Source organism: Bubalus kerabau, chromosome 2 (genome assembly GCF_029407905.1).
Source record: "Bubalus kerabau isolate K-KA32 ecotype Philippines breed swamp buffalo chromosome 2, PCC_UOA_SB_1v2, whole genome shotgun sequence".
Taxonomy (NCBI): Eukaryota; Metazoa; Chordata; class Mammalia; order Artiodactyla; family Bovidae; genus Bubalus; species Bubalus kerabau.
Genome location: NC_073625.1, coordinates 118,273,253 through 118,280,084, shown reverse-complemented (window position 1 = coordinate 118,280,084; position 6,832 = coordinate 118,273,253). Strand labels below are relative to the sequence as shown.

Sequence of the window (6,832 nt, the reverse complement as noted above, 5' to 3'; positions counted from 1 at the left end):
GACTTACAAAGGCAGTCTGATCTTGGCTACAGTGCCAAGGACTCCCACTCCTACTCCCCAGTCAAACTTTCAGCAAAGTTTCTATCAGCCTCTAGGAGCCACAGAGATTCCCATGCTGTGCTCATCTCCTTTAATGTGGCCACAGATACCGATGTTGGTGCAGGGAATGTGTGTGGTTGTCCCTGCAGGCTGAAAAGAAGACAAAGTGTTCTCCTCAACTTAGCAAACATGTCTCTCCCAAGACTGGAACCTGGGGTAAGGAGATGGAGACGCAAAGCTATCTGAACCCCTCTGTCACCCTTTTCCTAAGATCTGTTAGAAGGATGGGCTGCCTCCTCCACTTTCCTCTTCCCTCCTTGGAGGGACAGATCAAATTCCATGACCAGATCCTCCAGGCCTTTAGGAAATCCTCTCCCTAGCACTTGATTTTCAAGCCTTATTATCATTATTGGGACTCTGGAAAATCTGATTTGACAATGAATCCTCAACTAAGGCAGAGACTGCCCTTCCCTGAGGCATCGACATTCCCTGCTTTAGGGACTGGGAGGCTCCAGAGCAACAAGATGTACAGGTTATAGAAACACTTCTAAAAATATTTCAAAACAACATTATCTTTACATTTGTGTGCCAAGATTCAGCATTCACTTAGTCTTGGGAGTCATGGGTTTCCTAGGTGGTGCAGTGGCAAAGAATCTGCCTCCCAAAGCAGAAGATGCAAGAAACTGGATCTCTTGTGAGTTTGATTCCTAGGTTGGAAAGATCCCTTTGAGAAGGGAATGGCTAGCCACTCCAGTATTCTTGCCTGGACAGAGGAGCTTGGTGGGCTACAGTCCATAGGGTCACCAAGAGCGGACATGACTGAGCGACTGAGCATGCACGTCGGAAGTCATGGGCCTCTTTCTGGATCTCCTGTCAGCATTGTTGGAACATCTGAAGCGGTGGGGGGCATTTTCCTTTCCATCTTATATTTTCACAGTGAGAGAAGAAAATTAAGTGAATACTAGGGCCCTCGATGGGGTGGGATAGAGGGGCGAGAAGGAAAGAAACAAAAGCTCTGAAGTGGGTCTTGAATTTCAGTTAATGTCCTTTTCAGGATCCTTAAACCTCTGAGCAGGACTAATATATTTTATCAAGAAGCTTAAAGTCTTTGACTCAGCTATGAAAACTGAAAAATGCATAACCCACCTCTACCTAACCCTGGGTGTATGTGTACCCAACTTTCCCCCACTTCCACCCTGCCCCCACATTCTGTCTCCCTGTCAGTGCCTCTGTAAACACTCCTGTCACGGGCTAGCGCAGGCTCTCGCCTCTCTTTCCAAACACCTCACCCTCCCTCTCACTGCTCTCTCCCACCCCAGCCTGCTCCCCTGCCCTCATGTGCGTGGCCAGGCAGGGCTACATGCCAGCCCACAGGCCCCATTTCTGTAGTTGCACAAACACCACTAAGCCCTCTAGGCTTCTAGGAGCTGGGCCTGCCCTCTGCAGGAGATTAAGAGCCCACGGTGAGTCAGCCGCACAGCTGGGCCCAAAGCCCCAGACTCCTGGCTCAGCCTCTGTCAGCGGACATTCCCTGTAGCCTCCTCCTTCCTCCCCATGAACACCCTTCTCATTCCCCTCAAGCCCTAGGTAGATGTCTGCCCCCATTTGGCTGAGTCCCATCATGTCTCCTTCCCTACCCCGTCCCAGCCCTGGAGCTGTGCTGCCAAACGCTCTCGGCCTGGACGGCTGGCCATGTCTATAAGGCAGAGAAGCCCTTGTCTTAGTGGTGACGGTGGCATTCCGGATGACCGGGGGGTGAGGTGTGCCTGCGTCCCCTCCGTGGCTGTGACCCTATGGGTTCTAGTAGGGAAGCTGAACAGCTGCCACGATTCACCCACAGGCCTTCGGTGCCCACACGCTCTGTGAACACAGCTACTGTACACTACTGTGCTGAGTCACCACCAGGAATCTGGGGAAACAATATTGGCCTATTTTTAAAAGATCTGCTCATGTACTCAGGCTGTTACAAAAGGCTGGATAATTATTGCCAAAAATAGGTGTTGGTTCAGGGTCTCCGGGGCTGTTGCAGGCAGGTCCTTTGACAAGGGGCTCTGACACCACGTGTGCAGCCTGGTTGTCACCGTGGGAGAGGCTAGATTTCCGTGAGCACAGTACCTCCAGCCGCCACATGGGGAATATCATGGACTCTTGATACCCTTTGCTTCTTGAAGGAATGAATAGGAGCTGCAGGAGAGGCCCCAGCACCAACTTCAAAGAACAGAGATTTCATATTTGTGCTGACTCCTCTCTGAGTCACCTAATGTCATTGCCATTCATGGGAAGAGAGAAATCTGGTACAAGCGACTAACCAGTTTGAATTTCCAACTTCTCGGCAATCCAGGAACTTTTAGGCCTCTGTGAATAAGTCTCCAAAGCTCTCCCTCTTCTGTTGGGGTTGGGGGTGGGGGAAGCCTCTTCACAACCTTCTCATCATTCAGTGAGCCCTATGGACTGAGTCTCAGAATAACATGCTCCCTAGAGATCATCTCCTCCAATTTGCTTACTGAAGAGTAAATCAAGTTTCAGAGTAGGGACTGGGTTTGTCCAGGTCATAGAGATGAAAACCAGTGGCCAGCCCTAGAGTTAGCCCTGTGGTGGGGACGATGGATAAGACACAGCCTCTGCCCTCAAGGATCCAAGATTCTCAAGGGGAAGCAGTCATTAGTGCAGAGAGCAATAATACATGGTAGTATGTAATTAGATCCAGAAAAAGTTGACATGAAGTATCTTGGGTGAGCAAAGATGCAAAATCACTCCTGCATAAGGAATCAGGGATGATATCATAAGGATCAGTATTAGAGTTGACCTTCCAGAGGTGGGCTGGATTTGGACACTTGGGAATAGAAGAATGGGGACAGGGGTATGCAGATGAAGGAAATAGCTTGGGATGAGACCTGGAGATGGGATGCCCAAGGAATATATAGGCCAGTTTGGCTGTTGTATCAGATACTGAAACCAAACAACGAGGGTGGGGAGGGGAGTAGATCAGGGGAAGGTCAGAAGATAGAAAGTCTGGAATGCCAGGGTACAGGATTTGAACTTTATTACCACTGTTAACATCTCAAAGTACCAGGTGGCAACATGCCAAGCATTTTACAAAGCAATATTACTCATGTAGTGCAGAGTCTGCACTTTCTAGGAGCTTGGAATTCAAGACAGAGAATGAAATTATGGACAGATATTGAAGGCATAGATTATACATATACATAAATCAAAAACTATTTAACACATAAGTCTTTAAGTGCAAGTCAAAGAGTAAGTACATTTAATGAACACATGAAAGAAGAAGGCATCTGGAGACGTGTTCTGAAAAGTCTCCCTCTGTCTGCGGCCTCCCCTGTGCTCTACGGCTCTGAAAAAGGACTAGAAGAGTCAGCATCAGTTTTAATATTAGACTTCGGCTTCATGTGGCTTTGTCTTCCAGATGGCTGATTTCTGACATGGAACTCTTCCTTGCGTTTCCCACTCGTCCTCACTAATTGATCTAGTACTCTTCTACATCCAGTCCTGAGCTCATAACACACAGGAGACGCAGCTTAAAGGAGGGAGAGGATAGGGATCAGGGTACGGTGGTGCATGTTAACCACAGCACAAGAGAGAACTCTTCCCTTGTCAAATCAAAAGACTGTGGGTGATGTGTCCTCCTGGAGCAGGGAGTGCCTTTTGCTAACCCACACAAATGTGTTTTATGGGCTTGTGGCTCTGAGGGGGATGTGGCCAAACAGCTTTTCTAGCTAATAATCCTCTCCAGCCTTACCTCCCATCTCGGGACCTGAAAACACTTCCAGCCCAATGCTGTGGGCCAGGTGCCAGCATGGAGTTGACTTTCAGCCTCCCAGTTCACTGCACTGAACTCCTGGCTCATCTGCTTCCTGATGAGGCTGGAGATCTGAGAAAGGGCAGAAGGAAATCTTTGCTTAAACTTACTACTACTTCTACTAAGTCACTTCAGTCGTGTCCGACTCTGTGTGACCCCACAGACGGCAGGCCCACCAGGCTCCCCCATCCCTGGGATTCTCCAGGCAAGAACACTGCAGTGGGTTGCCATTTCCTTCTCCAATGCATGAAAGTGAAAAGAGAAAGTGAAGTCGCTCAGTCATGTCCGACTCTTAGCGACCCCATGGACCGCAGTCTACCAGGCTCCTCCATCCATGGGATTTTTCAGGCAAGAGTACTGGAGTGGGGTGCCATTGCCTTCTCCATGCTTAAACTTAACAAAGACCAAAAAGTATCCATATACATGCTCTAAACACCTTCTGAATCAAACCCTGTCCTCAAACTGTTAAACAGACCCCTGCCTATCCTGGTGTACTTGGCAAATACAGCACTTGACACTTCATACACTGTAAGAGTTGGAAGCTCCTCAGAGTCCCTAGTCAGCAGAAATCACTTACCACTCCCTATTCCCCATACACACACCCTCCCTAACAGAGGCCACCCAGCCTTTCTCTGAGCATTTGAAATGACTTAGAGCTCTCCAGCCCCAGATGGCCCCTCTCACTGGGAGTGAGCTCTGGCTGTGTTAACTGTCTCCTCTTTTTGTTCTGCTGCAATTTGACCCCTGTAACTTCCACTGTTAGTTCTGGTTCTCTCTCTCAAATCTATATATGCCATATAGATTTGTAGGTAGGAAGAAAAGAAAAAAATGACATCCCTCCACAAAACAAACAAAAAATTCCCTTTTAACCCTTTACTCACATGTTCCTGCAACAGGAAATCAAACCTCCTATGAAGCAGCCCTCAGTACTTCCAGCCAAACATTGTCCCTTGTCCATGTAATGTACCATTCTTTGTCCTGTTCCTGTTCTTGGTTCCTGACTCCTGGGCTGGTTTCCTGGTTATCGGCTGGCAAGAGTCACTTGGACCTCACCCAGCTTAAGCATCAGTTCCTGGCTTCTCCCCCACCACGTTGATTTTGCTTTTCTTGGTAGCTTACGGTATATAGCTTACCCAGATCAGCACCAAGGCCTCCATGAACAGTCGCACAGGTTGCACACTGCTCTGCTGCACATCACCCTCTGGACCCTATCTAAAGGCTACGAGCCTCATATGGCTATTGAGCACTTGAAATGAAGCTAGTACAACTAGGCTAGTAATTTTATTTAAATTTAACTAAATATAAATAGCCACACATGGCCAGTAGTACTGTTTTGGATAGCATAGATCTATTCCAACCTCAATTCACACATGAGGAAACCAACAAAGTGACTTTCTCAGCAAAATTACGTTCTCTAAAGTGTGAACCAATTTTCTTATAACTTTCATTTTCATGTAATTTTTTGTATAATTGAACCCAGGTGTGCATAATAGAAATCCTGACATGGTTAGAATAAGGCCTGACTAATGAGAAAGATCTTTTGAAGAATGGAGGATTTTGCTAAACTTTCACACTGATTTTTAATGTTAGGGTCAACTGGATTATTTTTTAGTAACTTGAATGCTCATTGCTACTAATACTAATGAAACTGATAACCTTAATTGAGCATTGACTATAGGCTAGGAACTTGCACTAATTTTCTATTGCTGTGTAACAAAACATTGCCAAACTCAGCAGCTTAAGACAATGAGCATTTATTGTGTTACATGGTTTCTGAGGATTAGCAATCAGGGAGTGATTTGGCTGTGTGGTCCTGGCTCAGGGTCTCTGAGGTTGCCGTGGACATGACAGCTGGAGCTGCTGTCTCTGAAGGCTTGACTGGGCTGCAGGATCTATTCCTAACACGGCTTACACACATGTTGGCAGCAGGCTTCACCTCCATACCCCGTGGGCCTCTCACAACACGTGATCCTCCCTCAAGAACAAGTGACCCCGAAGGAGAGTGACGAAGCAGGAAACCTCAATGCTCTTTTATGACCCTGGCTTAGACGTGACACACCAACACCTCTACTGTATTCTGCTGGTCACACAGACCACTTCTAATGCTACACAGGAGGAGATGACATATGGTGTCAGTATCAGGAGGCAGAGATTATCTGGGGCATCTTGGAGACAGGCCATCTCAGTACTTCACACATATCACCTCGCTTCAGCTTTATAAAACAAGCAGGTGGAGACTATTATTATCCCCCTTTACAGATGAGGTGATTGGTTCCGAGAGGTTAAGTGACATCCCAAGTGTCTCAGGTGACAAGCAGCAGAGCCCTGTCTCTCCAGGTCTTCTTGGCAAAGACTGTCAGATCTCTTCGGTTGCTCTGCCAACCTTGACATGCTCCAACAGGCATTCTTCTTGATCCAGTCCTTTGGCTTAAGTCATTTTGCATCTGTTAAATCTTTATCTAGCTTCCCAGGTGGCACTAGTGGTAAAGAACCTGCCTGCCAACGCAGGAGACTCAAGAGATGAGGGTTTGATTCCTGGGTTGGGAAGATCCTCTGGAGAAGGGCATGGCAACCCACTCCAGTATTCTTGCCTGGGGAATCCCATGGACAAAGGTGTCTAGCAGGCTATAGTCCAAGGGGCTGTAGAGAGTCAGACACAACTGAGCAACTAAGCACACACACAGATCTTTACTGGAAAATTTAACACTCACTCCTGACCTGTTAAAAACTTTTTTATTTTTTGGAGCTAGGAATAGAAAAGTACTTCCTCAACACAATCAATTGCAACTCATGCAACTCATGACAGTAGCAACACAATACTTCACGGAAAAGCATTAGACATAATCTTATTAAAATCAAGAACGAAGATCTCTGCAATTGTTGCTGTTCTTTAATACTTGGAAATTCTGATTAGTGAAATAAAATAGAAATAAGTAGAATTATTGGAAACAAGAAAATTGTCATTAGAAACTCCCA

The 6,832-nt window shown here is 46.8% G+C and overlaps 1 long non-coding RNA gene across 1 annotated transcript; it reads right to left on the bottom strand.

Moving 5' to 3' along the window:
• Window positions 1-3,084: 3,084 nt before the first annotated feature.
• LOC129644865 (uncharacterized) lies at window positions 3,085-4,943 on the bottom strand. Its single transcript, XR_008711021.1, has 3 exons — window positions 4,738-4,943; window positions 3,797-3,928; window positions 3,085-3,574 (listed from the first exon to the last, which is right to left on the bottom strand). It is a non-coding gene; the product is annotated as an uncharacterized LOC129644865 (long non-coding RNA).
• Window positions 4,944-6,832: the final 1,889 nt, after the last annotated feature.